The sequence below is a fragment of the Melopsittacus undulatus genome, chromosome 2 (assembly GCF_012275295.1).
Source record: "Melopsittacus undulatus isolate bMelUnd1 chromosome 2, bMelUnd1.mat.Z, whole genome shotgun sequence".
In the NCBI taxonomy this organism is placed as follows: domain Eukaryota; kingdom Metazoa; phylum Chordata; class Aves; order Psittaciformes; family Psittaculidae; genus Melopsittacus; species Melopsittacus undulatus.
This window is the reverse complement of record NC_047528.1, coordinates 67,030,336-67,046,117: the sequence shown is the minus strand read 5'-3', so window position 1 is coordinate 67,046,117 and position 15,782 is coordinate 67,030,336. Positions and strand designations below refer to the sequence as shown.

General features: G+C 38.8%; 1 protein-coding gene across 1 annotated transcript in view; it reads right to left on the bottom strand.

Annotated features, from left to right (window-relative positions):
- Window positions 1-15,782, bottom strand: part of GABRG3 (gamma-aminobutyric acid type A receptor subunit gamma3) — a 309,946-nt gene that overhangs the window by 30,545 nt on the left and 263,619 nt on the right. The gene's annotated exons all lie outside the window — the stretch shown is intronic.

Genomic DNA, 15,782 nt, shown 5'->3' with positions numbered 1-15,782 from the left:
CAAAAAAGAAGATGGGGAGGCCAAGACAGTCAGGATTATTCTTTATTATAGGTAGGCAACCCGGGATCTGGAGCTTTTAATATACCTGCAATATTTCTAATGTAATGAAAGGCTTAGAGGGATATAAACAAGAATGGCTCTAAATCTAAAACTAAATCTCTAAATCTGACATGATCTCTTTTCATTTGTTAGCTGCACGTCTTTCCCCTTGTAAGACTTGCAGGTAAAGAGTCATTCTCGTATGTTAGTGTGTCCTGCCAAAAGGGACTCTTTGGGTTGTCTCTTGCAGTGATTATATAGGGTAAGTCTTTAAACAAGTTAATGCCAAGACCAACTGACTACAATGTTAAAAGCTGGAACCTTCCTTCTTGTTCCCTGTGTTCTGCAGGTGTCTTTCCATACAGAGCAGTGCCTTGTTAACTCAAAATGCCTTGATTTTCCCTGCAGGAGCCTATCAAGTTTTACAAAGCCTCAAGCCCTGCCAATAGGGAATATTACATTTTTTGAAGTTCCTTCCAGATAGCAATGAATGACAAAAGCCAAAATGGTCAAACCTTTGTGGCTGTTGCACTTAGGAGGTTTTTTGTGATAAAACAAGCAGCTTTGTTTCTTGATTTTCATCCAATGTTTTGCTATATTCAATGGCCTGTATTGAATTTATCCACTTCCTCATGGAACAAAATGGTTCCCTTCAGTATTTTCTTTCCTTGCTTTATTTGTAGGCCATCCTGCAGCTCTACTGATACCTGAGCTCAGTGACTGATACTGTCTATGATCATTTGGCACCTAATTCCAGAAATGGACAAAACACAGACATTTTGCCATGGGTTCATAAGTATTTTGTTGACAGTGGAGAATTAGTGAGATCTGAGGGTCTTGGACTCCCTTCCAGGCTCTGAACAGCAATGTAGTCTTTCCACTAAGCTTAATATATTCTGCCTCTGTCCAAAGCCTTTCCTCATTCACAGCTCTGATTTTTCAGCTGGTTTGTGCAAACAGCTAGAGCACCAGTTCACCAGCTTCTCATCCCAGTCCCAGCCTCCTTATCCCTGCCATTTTCTTTCTTCCTTCCCTGTGCCCCAGTTTTTCTTACAGCACATGGCTTCCTTTCCTACGACAGAAGTTTTCTTGTCCAGCCCTCCCCAAGCTCCTCTGTTTTTCTTTGTTCTCCTCTCAAGAGCCACTAGCCCCATCTTTCCCACTTTGCCTCTCCCTGGGTATTAGTGTCCAGCTGGTCCCAGTCCCCTGATGTGAACTTTCAGTTCCTCATCTTTTCCCAACTCTGTCTTCCTTTGCATTATTTTTTTCTTTTTTTTTTTTTTTAAGCTTGTTTAATGTATTTATTAATGGACTGTGAACAGTAATGAGGCAAAATCACCAAATGAAGCATGTTTTAGGTTAATCAAGTTTGGAGAAAAAGATGACCTAGAAGACTGGATTCCTTTCCTCGTGGCTCTACAGGGTGTTTTTTAATGTTTCTTCAGTGGAATTTCCTGACCAGCGGGAGCCTGGACTGGGCCCACAGACTCTTCAAGCACAGAATGAGGTAAGGCATTTTCCATGGAAAGTTGTTACTCTGGGTTTATTAACCCTAAGGTGCAAGACCTTCCTTGCACGCCTGAACTCACACGGTGACCTCATGGGTGGAATGAGGACATTTTAAACTTCACTAGTTCTCTTCCTCAAAATAATTTATTTCAATATAAATCTACTTCCATAATTTTTTATTATTTCAACTATTTCTTTTTTGCTTATGGAATCAAATCTTTTGGAAATACAATTTCTTCCACTGGTCATGTGCTTTGAACCGGAAGCAATGAAGCATTAAATTCTGTTTAACACTAACAAAAACTGGTTAGAATGTAGCTATTTAAACCCATGAAGGGGAGACTGAGCCATAGTCTTCTGGATGTCAAAGCAGGCTGTTTTATGATTTACATTTTTGGATCGCATAATTAAAGCAAAAGGAAGAAGTGGGCTAGATATCTTCTTGACACTTCACTCACCATTAAGCCAATATTTCATGGAGATATTTCCAGGTGCTTAAGCATTTGCACTCTGAGCTTATATCAAGTTTTAATGATGTTTGGGTGGCTGAATATGTTTGATTAATAAAACTGCCACTTTTCATTACTAAGGCTAAGGTTGCCAACTTAGTAAAAGCTCTGAATTGGAAAATCAGCTGGAAATTATCAGAGATCCTGTAACACTAATGTTTGAGGCTGCATTGACATAGAATTGCAGAGAGAAAAAAATGCATTTTATCATCAAAAAAATAGCACATGATTATTGCCACAGACAATGCTATAAAGAGGTTTTCCTGTGTTTTTTTGTTATTTTCTTTACTTTCCTCTCTCTTTTCTTTAAGTATATTTAACAGGAAATAAATGCAAATCTTAAAGTTCATATATTGCAGCTGAATAAGTAAATCTTTCATTTCCCTGTTTCTGCCTGCAGTCTCCAGATATGTAGATCTTTTCATGTTCATTTTTTTCAGTAAACAATGGCATAAATACAGCTGCAGTAACAAATCAGTACATTTAGAATCATAGAATCATTGAATAGTTAGGGTTGGAAAGGACCTTAAGATCATCTAATTCCAACACCCCTGCCATGGCCAGGGACATCTCACACTAAACCATATCACCCAAGGCTTCACCCAGCCTGGACTTGAACACTTCCAGGGATGGAGCATTCACAACCTCCCTAGGCAACACATTCCAGTACCTCACCACCCTAACAGTAAAGAATTTCTTCCTTATGTCCAGTCTAAACCCCTGCTGTTAAAGTTTGAACCCATTACCCCTTGTCCTATCACTACAGTCCCTAATTAAGTGTCCCTCCCCAGCATCCCTGTAGGCCCCCTTCAGATACTGGAAGGCTGGTAAGAGGTCTCCACGCACCCTTCTCTTCTCCAGCCTGAACAGCCCCAACTTTCTCAGCCTGTCTTCATACGGGAGGTGCTCCAGTCCCCTGATCATCCTCGTGGCCTCCTCTGGACTTGTTCCAACAGTTCCATGTCCTTTTTATGTTGAGGACACCAGAACTGCACACAATACTCCAAGTGAGGTCTCACGAGAGCAGAGTAGAGGGGCAGGATCACCTCCTTTGACCTGCTGGTCACACTCCTTTTGATGCAGCCCAGGATATGGTTGGCTTTCTGGGCTGCAAGTGCACACTGAAGCTGGCTCATGTTCATTTTGTCATTGACCAACACCCCCAAGTCCTTCTCCACAGGGCTGCTCTGAATTTCCTTTTTGCCCAACCTGTAGCTGTGCCTGGGATTGCTCTGACCCAGGTGTAGGACCTTGCACTTGGCATGGTTAAGATTCATGAGGTTGGCATCAGCCCACCTCACAAGTGTGTCAAGGTCCCTCTGGAAATCCTATGCTGTTAGAATGTTCTCTTACTTTTTTATGAAGTCATGTAAACTTTGGTAAAATAATTTCAAGTAAGTATTACATACCAGTTAGTTATTATTTTTACATCCTCCTTAAACTGAGGTAAGTTACCACCATAGATTCAGGGGAATAGAGAACACGTCCCCCATCTCACTTCTTTTTCCTTGTTTTCCTGATTGTAGTGGTTTTCCTATAATATGTACCTATCTATAGATCGCATTCCATGAAGGTCTCTACATGTAGTGTGAGCATAGAAGACAATCTACCTTTTCAGCAGTTTACCAATTGATTTTACAGCATGAAAAGTTGCAGGCATCAGAAGAACGAAAATAGTACTTAAAAGAAACCACAATCAAAAACCCTTCCTCAAAAAAAAAAAAAAACAAGCAAGCAAAACAACCCAAAAAACAAACAAAAGAAAAAAAAAAAGAAAGAAAGAGGAGGGAATGAAGCCCTTAAAAGTTCACTTTCTAATGCAAACCTTTAAAAATAGGCTTGATTTTCTCTTTTTGCTAGAAAGTGATTCAAATATACAGTGTTGATAACTGCTTCATAATATGAACAGGGTAGGCAAGGGGCATTTATGGACAAGTCATGAAGATCTGTGACCTTAATCCTTGCTTAATACAGCAGATTGCCAAGGGAAATATACTACTAAGGAAAGAGATCTGCACGGCTGAGTTTGAAGCTGGTAATGCTTGATTACCATCACTCTGCTGACTGCAGAGTGAAGCAAACTGCTTGCAGAGACAACAACGACCTATGTGATTCAAAAGGTGACATCTATTATTCCTAAGGTTCTTGGTTGGTGTTACCATGTTAATGATGGACACAAAGGAGAGGGCAGTCTGTTGATTTTGCTGTTCCCTAAATACTGAAATTAATTGATGTTTACATGGACCTGATTCCTGGGAACTTAATCTCTGCAATTGTCCCTGCTCCAACGAAGATCTGCTAACTATCTGTTAATCCCTTTTCTTTCTTATAATGGGAGAATTAGGATTTTACAAAAAGGAGAATAACAAATGAGTTTAAGAACAAAGAAAAGCCAAGGTAACAAAAATTACAAACCCAGGTATTAAAGTACTCAAATATTTATGAACTACATGAATCAAAAGCATAAATGCAATTAAAAAATCTTCAACATTCCTCTTTTCATTGTCTCACTCTGTTCTACTCTGGAGACTTATGGTACTTACAGAAATTCTAATGAGATGATGAGATGAAGGTGTTTCTGAAATATGTAATGCTAAAACTACTTCATTGTCACTGCCTTTCACAATAGCTTTCTGATCAAAAGCTGAAAATGGTAACAGCATCTTATATTTATGGGATCAGCTTGAAGCAGACAATAAATTCATTTTCTGTCTTTTTTTCTGAGCCAGCATCAGTACTAGATAACTCTTCCAAATACTACTTATAGGGCTGTACACACATCTTACAGTCAAAGAGAGATTAACTTGGGAAAATGGTGGACTGCAGTCTTCAAAACTCTCTCTTTTTTTTTTTTAGCAGTAGGAACACCAGTTTTCCTGAAGTATGCAAAGTTATGTTTACAATATTCTTCAAGAAGTTATTACTTTCAGAAGATGCAGCACTTGAGATCTGCTTTTTTTCTTGTCAGTTTGTTAAACAGTTTGGGAAACAGTGGAGGAAAATCAATATTTTTGTATGAATTTGGGAACTATTAAAGCATGTTCACAAGTTCCCTTAAAATGCAATGCTTAATACAGTATTAGTAGGATTGAAACTGTTTCAGGATGTTATTGTTGGTTCAATCTCTGACAAAAATAGAAGTGCAAATTGCTCTTTCCTCAGTATAAATGGATGTAGAAAAACTGCCAGAAGTGCTCATATTTTAGAAATGTTTTTGAGCACAGGGCAAATGGGGGTATGTTGGCAGTTCAATATCAAAGACAATCAGAAACTACCAAAAAGAGGAACAATTAATAATGTTTTGTTTGTTATAATTTCTGAACTTCCCTGGAGTTTCCCTGTCCTAAGACACTGGAATGGGGTTCCCATGAAAATGTGTTTGCACAAAGAAATTAAATTTCTATGTAACAGTAATACGTAGATATGTGATTGTATTTAAGATGCAGTTTTATTTTAAGGTTGTGACAATGGGAAAACTTTGTATTATGTTTTAAGAAATCCTCAATTCCTAAATAATAGGGTATTTATTAGCATCCTGTAAGCCTGTTCTCTGCATTTCTCACCATGTATCTGATTTTTAAACAATGTAACAGGATGGGATTAAGCACCATTTGCAATGAGTCTTGGCTTGAGGTGAGTTATAAGGGTAGGATGGAGCTAAAAGGGCTTCTGTAATCTTAAGTGATATGGCTAAACCCTAACTTTCTACACCTGTAAGTCACAGTATTGAATGTACAGACCAAAACAGCTTCTAGCTGCTTTATTTGCTGCTAGAGCAAGCTAAACACTAGCTCTGTGCTCTTGCTAGTGTTCCCTGATTATGATGGAAGAAGCCTTTGTCAGGCTAGTATTAAGAGTGCTCTCCAAGGATGCACTTCATTGCAAAAGGGATGGTCCCAACACACGGTGCAGCTTTCCTGCTTCAATATTTCTGGAGACTTCAAGCAGAAAACATATCCCAGGACAGCTCCTTGAGGGTTTCTGCTAATGTCTGACTCAAGAATAGACACAGCTTGGAGGCAGCTTGAGTTAAGGAAAAAATAATAGTAGTATTTCCAGGTGTGCAAGTGACCTAAGTTCAGAGTTATCTGAGGGGATTCTTGCAGGCACTGTGGAAACCTGTTCAATGACTCAGAGTTTTTCAGATGAGCTGCTCAGGAGGTATTCTTAAAAATCAATCTCTCTATCCATATAAATAAGAATAAGCTGCAATAAAATTTTCTTCACATTTGACTGTGCTTCTGTCTTTATCTATTGTGTCAACACAGGCAACATTTACCAAATTATCCGACTTTTGAAGGAAACATTTAGAAAACCAAACAGACATGCTCTCTCTCAGTGAAGGAATGGAAGAATAAGGATTAAATAGAGAGTTTAGAATGGGAATGCATAAATTCGCATACTACAACAGACACTTTAATCAATGTTTTATATGATTAGACATGTTTAAGAGATTCTTTTTCTGGGAGGTATCTTTATACAAAAATTTACTAGCTGGAGAAAATTCAAACCAAAGTGGACTAAGATTAAACTATGATATGCAAGTTTGGCCTCAGCTTTGCCTAAAGGTATGTATTATTTTGACAAGTGTCCAACTACAGTAGGAAGATGTATGGGAATTTCAATACACGTTTAACATCTCTATCTGCTCCATAGCAACCTGCATCTAGTGAACAATGCATGAGGTACATACACTTTTTTCTCTTCAAGCTGCTTCATAATTCTATGATTCTTCTACTTTATTATTTTAAGTAAATTTCTGTTTTGAACCAATTGTACTAAAGGAATAATTTGGCACACCACTTATAGTATGCAAAAGACATGCTTGAAGCTGTGGACATGAAGAGCAGAAAACTCTACAGATGTTTTTTTCACTCTAACTGCTCCTACTTGTAGGAGGTCTGCAATTAACTTTAATACTGACTTGAATTAGAATGTGGGTGGCAGTTCTGCACTTCTCAGACAAAAATCTGTGTTTCATACTTATGTAAAAATAAGCTATTCTCCTTTGGTATAACATCATACATGGTTTTGTTAGTGGGGTGCTGGAGGGTGGGGGATCCCCAGGTCCCAGACAGACTTGAAAGATTTGTAGAAGCTAAAGAGAACTTACTGTAGTTGCAGACACTTAAAGCAACTAAAACAGCAGCAGCTGTGGATTGTTTCTGTTAAAGAAAGATAATGTAGATAGTATTGTGAAACCATTGGATTTCAGAGCAACATTAATCTTCAACATCATAGTCCACATGTAGTCTTCCAAAAGCCAGTCTTTATGGGTCATGTCAGAGAGAAATTTAAAATTTTCCTCTCCACAGAGGATATATACAAGATGGTAAATTCTGAGAAAGAGTAAACAGTTTTGAAAGAGAGGCTGACAACAAAGTGCCCCAGTATCATGCAGAATTATCCTATATGATATTATCTACTGTTATAGTTCTACCACTAGTTTATATAACAAGGTCTAAAAGACTAAATTGACTCATTTACAAGGCTGATTCAAGAAGGCTTATTCAAGAGGATTCATCTGTTCAGAAGCACAAGGACATTTGCAGAACTCAGTACAAATCACTTGACTGTTTTGAGATCCTTGTCTTAATGCCACCTTCCTGCACACTTGGGTTTATATATTTTACTTCTATGAAGCAATGAAACTCTGGTACACACCCTCAATTTGTCTCAAGGTAACTACAATTAACTTTCTCTGATGTAATGAGTGATAATCTATTTGATATATTCTGCCAAAATGACTTTGTAAATACCGCAATGCATCATGATCGATGCCAGCCCAGATTTTGGTCACTGTCAAACTATCACACCCACATGCAAAGGGTTCACCTCTGGTTTTCTGTGGGATGCTGTGGTAGCTCTCTGGTCATGGCAGGCTTTCTTACATCTCAGGAATGTTCTCTCATGTTATTATAAGGATGTAGAATGGTTTGGGTTAGAAATGACTTTAAAGATCACCTACTTCCAACCCCCTTCCACGGACAGGTACACCTTCCACTAGACCAGGTTGCTCAATGCCTCACCCAGCCTGGCCTTAACTATCATTACTTTGGTTGTATTTGCTGGAAGGTTTGGAAACTTGCTTAATACTTATTTTTATACTGTACTATTTCCTTAGCTATCTGACAGCATAGCTCATACTTGCCAGACTTTCTGGCAGGTAACAGTGAGATGCATATTGGCTTCAGTAGGTGGTGGATAAATCCATCATTGGGCAACTAATCATAGAAGAGACGTTCTTTCTTGCCAGTGTAACTAAGAAACAGAAGGTGTTGACTGAAGCAGAGTTCTTAGTATGAATAAGATCTGGATATTGTGAATAATAGCTGCAGAAAAGGGTGCTAGAGGCAAAGAGTCTCCATGGCTGCATGGAAGATATTTGGAAACATGACCCCAATGTGAAAGAGCAAAGGCTAAATTTAGAGAGATCAGTGCTGCACTTTTTCTGAAATATAGCAATTAAAATCTAAAAAGACAGTAGCACCTTTCTGCAACATGTGAGAAGTCATCCCATTCTGTATCTCTAAATTTTCATTAAGATTGTAGATTCAGCAGTGAATAAAATATAAAATATCCTGTGCAATACTGTGACTTTTAAATTAACTACAATTGCTGCCTGTGAAAGACTTTTAGATAACATTGTAGCAACCCTGGGAAAAGGCCAAACCTTCACAGTTTGCATTAATATAAAACTTTTGATTGAGCCAAATACAAATCACCAATACAATGGTGTAATGACACAGAAGTAGGAATAAAAGCCAGGAGTGCTGGAATAGCAAATTCTAGAAAGCTGTTCTCAGCTGTTTAAATCCAAAGAGGCTCACAGTTCTTATGTAATATGTCTTTCCATCCCTATTATAGTGATATTAATACCACAAATTTTATCATCCATCTGCACTGTAGGTAAGAAAATACAGATATATTTCATAATTTGAGTCAAAATGTTCTATGTACCTTTTTAGGAGTAAATGCAACTCACTGATCAAATTCTATTTTGTATTTTCTGTATTAACAACACTTGTAAAGTTATTTTTACTGGCAGTCATGATGTCTTCTCTGTGGAAATACTTTCCTCTCTCCCTACTGCTTTTGCCATCACAGACAGCATGTTACTGCCTTTATAAATGAAGCCCAGCAGAAAAAGGCTTGTATGTCTGAGGATCTGGGTATCAGTTACATAGCAATGCAACTTCTCACTTGGCAAGGCCTAGCCATACAATCATCCTCACAGACCCAGTTTTGCCCTGGCTCTCTGCAGCAACTGGGAGAGCTGGGCATCTCAGAATGAATCCATGAAAGCCAGCAGCTTACCATGGTGTCACCTAAGCTGGGCAGAAAAATGCATAGAGAAGTGGCTGCTAGGTAGGTCTCTGTTGCTATGAAGAATTCACGATGTTCTTTCGAAATAAGGAACCAAAGTATTTTTCCTAGCAAAACATGGAAACTACGAGCCTTCTGCTTTTTACCTTGTGTCTTACTGGTTAAAATGCCAGGACATGTGAAACCAAAGTCCCTACCTCTAAAGTGAGAGATTTGGTCAGCCTTCATGCTAAATTCTGAGATGTGTTCACCTAGTTGTTGGTGTTCTTATTAAACACTCAATCACCCTTTCAAACTCAGGAGAGAGTTCAGATCGACAACCCCAATGTCTGGGTTATGGTTACTGGGGAACAGAATCAACCCTGCTGCCTTCCTTTCCTGGTGAATTATCCTGGAGTGGAAGACAATGTAAGTCCAGCAGAAGGAAGCAGGAGATTAGCACACCATGTACAAAGAGGAGCAATAAATACAACATTGCTGGTGGCTGAGGGAATAAGGACATCATTCAAGAACTTGTTATACACATACAAAAATTCCAAAACATGGAAAACATCAGATAAAAAAACTAATGGAAAAAGACTGTGTGTTTTTTTTTTTTTTTCCATGCAATATGAAAATGTTTAAAATGGATAGCTTGAGGTCCTTTAATGAGGACAACTGGATATCCTTTCACGCAAAAATAGCTTCCTACTGAAATTTTCCTTTAAGAAGAAAATGCAGGTGAAGACCTGCCTCTGTGCCTTCCACTATCTATATTTTTTTGTTCACTTTAGCTTTTACCACAGGGTAAAGGTACTTTATATCTGATCTTTCTCACCATTTGCAACAGTACGGGTCTATACAAAAGACATTAAGCATTTGTCTCCACAAGGCAAAGCATAAGAATTAAACCAGCTACATATGCACTTCTGAGAAACTTACAAAATATGGAGAGGAATAATATCCACTCCACTCCTCTTGTTCTAATCATCTTTTGTACTATTCATGAACAGAAGAAAGGTATTTTTAGAGCATCTTATACTTAGCCCACTGGTATATCATTAAGCTGAGCTTTCTCCAGTTTCTAGTGACTGAAGGGTCACATTAAATAGCCAGTTTCAGGTTTCAGCATTTCAGGATCTGATCCCAGGCAAGCATTAGGGGAAAGCTCCATTAACTGCAGCAGCTATCGAGCAAGCTCTAAATAATTATTTCCAGAAGATGTCTTACTATGAGCTTTATGACACATGACAAGATGGGCAAATGCTGGATTTGCAGGGCAATATAAGTTTTGATTCTCATAAATGTCAGTCAAACTTGTAATCAACACAGGAAAATATTTTAATAGAATAGAGGTATAATTACTAATAATTTATTCAATTATTACATTACTAACCTGAGTAATAACAAAAATATCAAAATCTATTATGTGAAGTTTACAATATCAGTGCAAGATGAATTTCCATTAAAAATTGAAATTTTTCTTAGAAAACCTCTTATTCAAAATATCCATTCTGATTATCATTTGACATGTGAATATAGTTCAATAGTCAGTGCAGACACTATTGAATATCTCTGCTAAAATGTATTTGACTTATTGTAAATAAATATATATATCAGCAATAACATTTATCAGAGATAAAAACTTCTGTCAACAGAAAGATTATTGCTAAATCTTCTTACAATCAGGCTAATTTTATGCTTTCACGTAAATTGGTTTTTACTGTCAAAAACTAAGTAAGTCCTACAATATTCCCCTATTCCATAGATTACTGCAGTGGCAAGGACTGTAAGTATTACTCTGTTCCACTGAAAGTAGCCAAAGAATGATAGCCAATCCAAATCCAGGCTGTGTATCTGGTCCTGCACATAAAGTAATTTTAAGCTGTATAAATATTCTGGATTTAAAAGTGTTGTTGGAGTCATATTTTACAATGAACTATGAAAAGTTAACAGGGAAAAGATATTGTATTCCCCTTTACCATGTGTCAATTCTGTGGATCACTACTGGGCATTATTACCAAGTACTAGATAGCTTTTTCAACCAATTTGAAGCCCTAATTGGAATTTTATGTTCTTGTACTGGGTCTGATGGATTTCATTAAGGACAAAGTTGTGGAGAGACCTGCAGATAAGAAAGAAAAGATGAGTGAAACTCAATTGCAATTCCTAGTACCATATGCCTGTCTGCCTGTGTGAGGGCAGCAAGCAGAGGTTTCAGCATAGGAGCTGGAGAGTTGGGTTTTGAAGGGTGCATTCCTGCTATCTGGTCAGTGCTGAAGCTGCTGGGGATGAGGGCCAATGGGGGCAGAAGATGCACAAGCAGCCTGAGAATTTGTATGTGTGTGTTTGTCTAGGTAAGGTGAGAAAGCAAAAAGGAGTGCGATGGAGCAGCAGATTCTGGTGAAAGGTGGCACCTCGGGCATCAACTGTCCCTGTATGTTTCTGTCTACCACCTATAAAAATAAACTTCTACTCAGCTTCAAGATTCAGCACAGGATTGTAGCAACACCTGATTTTAGGTTGGTTCCTAACTTCTTAGGATTTCCTTCTGTATGACAGAAAGCCCAAACCTGGTTTAATGAACCTTGGAAGCAAATGCAGGCATGGTTTGTAGGTTTCCAAGGTCAAGAATTCAGACTGCAAATTTCAAGAACCTAAGGACAGCTACAAGGATGATTACATCTACCTGATACAAAGCAAGATTCAACAACTGTGAGAATGGATTGTACCTGGAAGTGTTTAAAGGCTGGGGGAGGTGTGTAGGAACTGAAAAGCCAGAGACCAGAGCAATGGAGAATTCTCCCACCAAAACCTTTCTTGTCCAACCTCTATGGGGAGTGTTAGACTTTTTTTCCTCACAGAAACTCCAGATACACAGAAGATACTGTCTGGCATTAGAGGAAAGCAGGTTCTGAGATGCTGGAATCTGGCTGCTCCTCCATTCATGCCAGTAAAAAGAAAAATCTTTTTCTCCCCTTCTGCACTCATATAAGAGTCAGGCAGGACAGGATAAGGGGACAAAGCACCAGTACTTGGAGGGAACACTGTCTGGAATCATGGAAAGCCAGAGTATATGTTTGCTGAGGGCTGTAAGCCAAAGGCTAACTATTAAAGCAACTGTGATATACAGCTCCTGCAATGCCAGGTAGGTAAAAATAAGCACTGTTTTCAAATGACGTGGTGCAGTTATCTGAGTCTCCACTTGTCTGCTTCAGGATGCCATCTGATTAAAGACAGTCTGTGCAGCACAGCTGGCTGAGGTAGTGTATGCTGGATCCCACTGAAATTGTTATTTCAGGAAAAAAAAAATTAAAAACCCCCACATTTTTCCTGGGAAGAGCACACAGATAACAAGCATTCTCTGATGTGCCATTAAGACTCAGAGGGACATTAGAAAATGCCAATTACTTTAAAACCCCAAGATCGTATAAACATTCATTAAATAATTGTCTTCAGATCTGTTATTTGGAACAGGGGAGGGTGCAGTGAGTGCACCAACAAACTCCAGTTGCCCTGATTAGCTTGTGACCATCCTTCTCTGCCATTTTTCTTGCAACTGCTTTTTCCAAGCTGAGGGGCTTAAGCTGCCTGTGGCAAATCCTGGCTTTGCCTTCCTTGAAAACCCAATGTCTGTACTGATTGGAGGTCCTGTCCCATCAGCATGGATCTCTCGGGTGATGGCTGGACAGCAGTGTGGACCTTGTGTGGGATCTCATAGGCCCTCTGTGCCTATAGCTAAGTGAAAACACCTAACAGCAAAAAGGAAGCGGAAGCCAATTTTGAAATGGTTTCTCAAGCCAGTTGTTCTTTGCCAACTAGAAGAGCTAAGCACATGAACATCTTTCCCTCTGGGTATATCTCTGGGAGTGTGCTCATCTTCTGACAAAGTTAAGGAGCATTGGCTAATGCCTGACTCTGCCTGATTCATCCCTTGACTCAATGGGGATTCCCCCAGTGAAATTTGGCCTCCCTATAATGAATGTCTATTCCTTCCATCTTCTGCCAATAACTATTTTTTGTAGGTCTTCACATCTTAAAAGACAACATTCTTATTTTTGTTTTACTGTAGTTTTCTTTACTTGCATTTACCAAATCCTTTGCAACAGAGTATGGACTTTAAATTGTGTTGCTATTAGCATTGTACCAAAGAGCTTTATCTGAATCTGAGGCTACAGATATTAACCTTGCTTTGCAGCCCTGTGAAATAGGGCTGGGAGCATCATGTAAGCTGATGAAACAGCAATGTCAAACTACAAAGCACAATTTAGAAATCACATGACAGGCCGACTCCACTAATCATTGCCCATTCACTGTATGTATGCAAAGATGTACCTTTCTATGACATTAGTTATGGGCATTTATTAGGTTTGGGTATTTATGCTTAGGGTCTATTCAGAATGTATGAAATGGTACTTTCTCTCTGGTATATTTCAGTTGAAATTATTAAAGTTTTTAAAAAGGGCACTTTTATGGTGTTTTCTGTTTCTGATTAATTATCTTGAACTTATTTTTAAAGAGGCTCCTTTGGACAGCAAAAATCTCCCAGGCTAAAGGCATATGAGAAGGAACAAAAATATGATTTTTTTGTATGCTGCAAAGAAGTTTTCAAGTAAATGGAAATTAGATTCAGTAACTACAAGGTCTTTGTGTTTATCTAGCAGTGTATAAACTGAGTGGTTTAAAAAGGAATAGACTTTTCCTGGGGAAAATGTCAACAGAAAATTGCAAGAAACAGTGCAGTTCACTCCATGAACTTCAGTCGTGAAATCCTTTACACTTTATGATTCTATTTTCTTGGATTTTGGTGGGTCTTGTTTTTTGGGGCTTTTTTTGTTTGCTTTTCTTCACCCCCCCCCTCCCCCCAAGTGTACTTGGGAAGTCTGGGACTTGGAAACCTCAACTTTACTGCAAATGCACACAGAGTACTTTTAAGGATAAGGTTCTCCCTCTCTCCTGTTTTCCTGGTCACCCTTCCATTGGCTGATTTGCAGCTTTTAAAATTTAAGGATTTTCTCCTTGAATGCAATTTGTCTTTTTTTTTCTTTTTTTTTTGCTACTTTAATTATTTTTGTCAGCCTTATATGACATTGTAGCAAGAGAGTGCTCCTGCTATATTATCTGACTCTCTTGCCAGATGGCAACAAGGGAATTCTTCAGTACTTGTGAATTAGTTTGATATTACCTGTCAGTGAGAGCTTACTTAGGGTGTAAGATAAAGGTTCATGACCACAGCACTGGCACAGTGATTTCTGCTGTGTATTCCCTGTAATCACCATATGCAGTAGATGTTTATCTGGTTGAGTTTGTATCTTAGCACAAAGTTAAAAAAAATAGAACCTGCAGAAAAAGTGAATACCTCATCCAGATGGCAATGAAAATATTCTCTCCCTGCCAGAATTTGTAAAAGAGGATACCTTTCTTGCAAGAGTAAAGCACACCTCTCTGGCAATGCTTTAAGGTACTGCTGCTTCAAGGCAAGGGAAAACAACATTTCTCATCTTGCTCAGGTTTCAGAAATGCACTCCTTATGACAGCTGGCTTCCTACTTGTGTACCTCTGAAATTGCCCTAGATTAACATAAAGGTTATTTAGATGTCTGAAAAAGGTTTGGAAAGACTGAAAGTATAGCAGAACTCTGCTGAGTGCTAAATCTAGTAATTTTGTGGTGAGAAATACTACCAAGAAAGGACTTATAGAAATGCTGGAAAAACAGCAGTATGTTGCCGTGTGGTCAGTGTGACTTTTCTTCATCATAGCCAGAACACTGCTGAAATTGAGTTAAAAAAGCCATCCCAGAAGTAGACACAGGTAAGTAAAGCTGTGTCAGCTTTCATGTTATGGATGAAGACAGAGTTCAGTGAGAAGTAATACTGTCATAAATCATAAGAAAGGTGTAAGTCAGAAGCAAAAGATGTTAGGAGTTTGAATCCATCTCCTACTAGCGAATGACTGCTGTCTGCAGCACTTGTATTTTGCAGTTCTTGATGAAAACTCACAATATCATCAACTCCAGATACGAGCAAAGCAGAGAAAGCAGGGCTTTGTCTCCTATTTCTACCATCCCTTCCAATGGGTTCCTGTGATGGTTTTGACTGAGATAGAGTTAATTTTCCTTATAGTAGCAAGTGTGTGTGTGTGTGGGGGGGGATGTGTTTTGGATTTGTGCTGGTTTTCTTACTGCTGAGCAGCGCTTACACAGTCTTCTGCTTCTCACCCCACCAGCAAGGACTAGAGGTGCACAAGGAGCTGGGAGCTAGCACAGCCGGGACAGCTGAACCCAAATGAACCAAAGGATATTGCATAACATAGTCATGAACAGCACACAAAGCTGGGGGAACAAGGAAAAGGGGGAACATTCAGTGATGATGTTTGCATTCCCAAGTCACTGTTATGTGTAATGAAGCCCTGCTTTCCTGG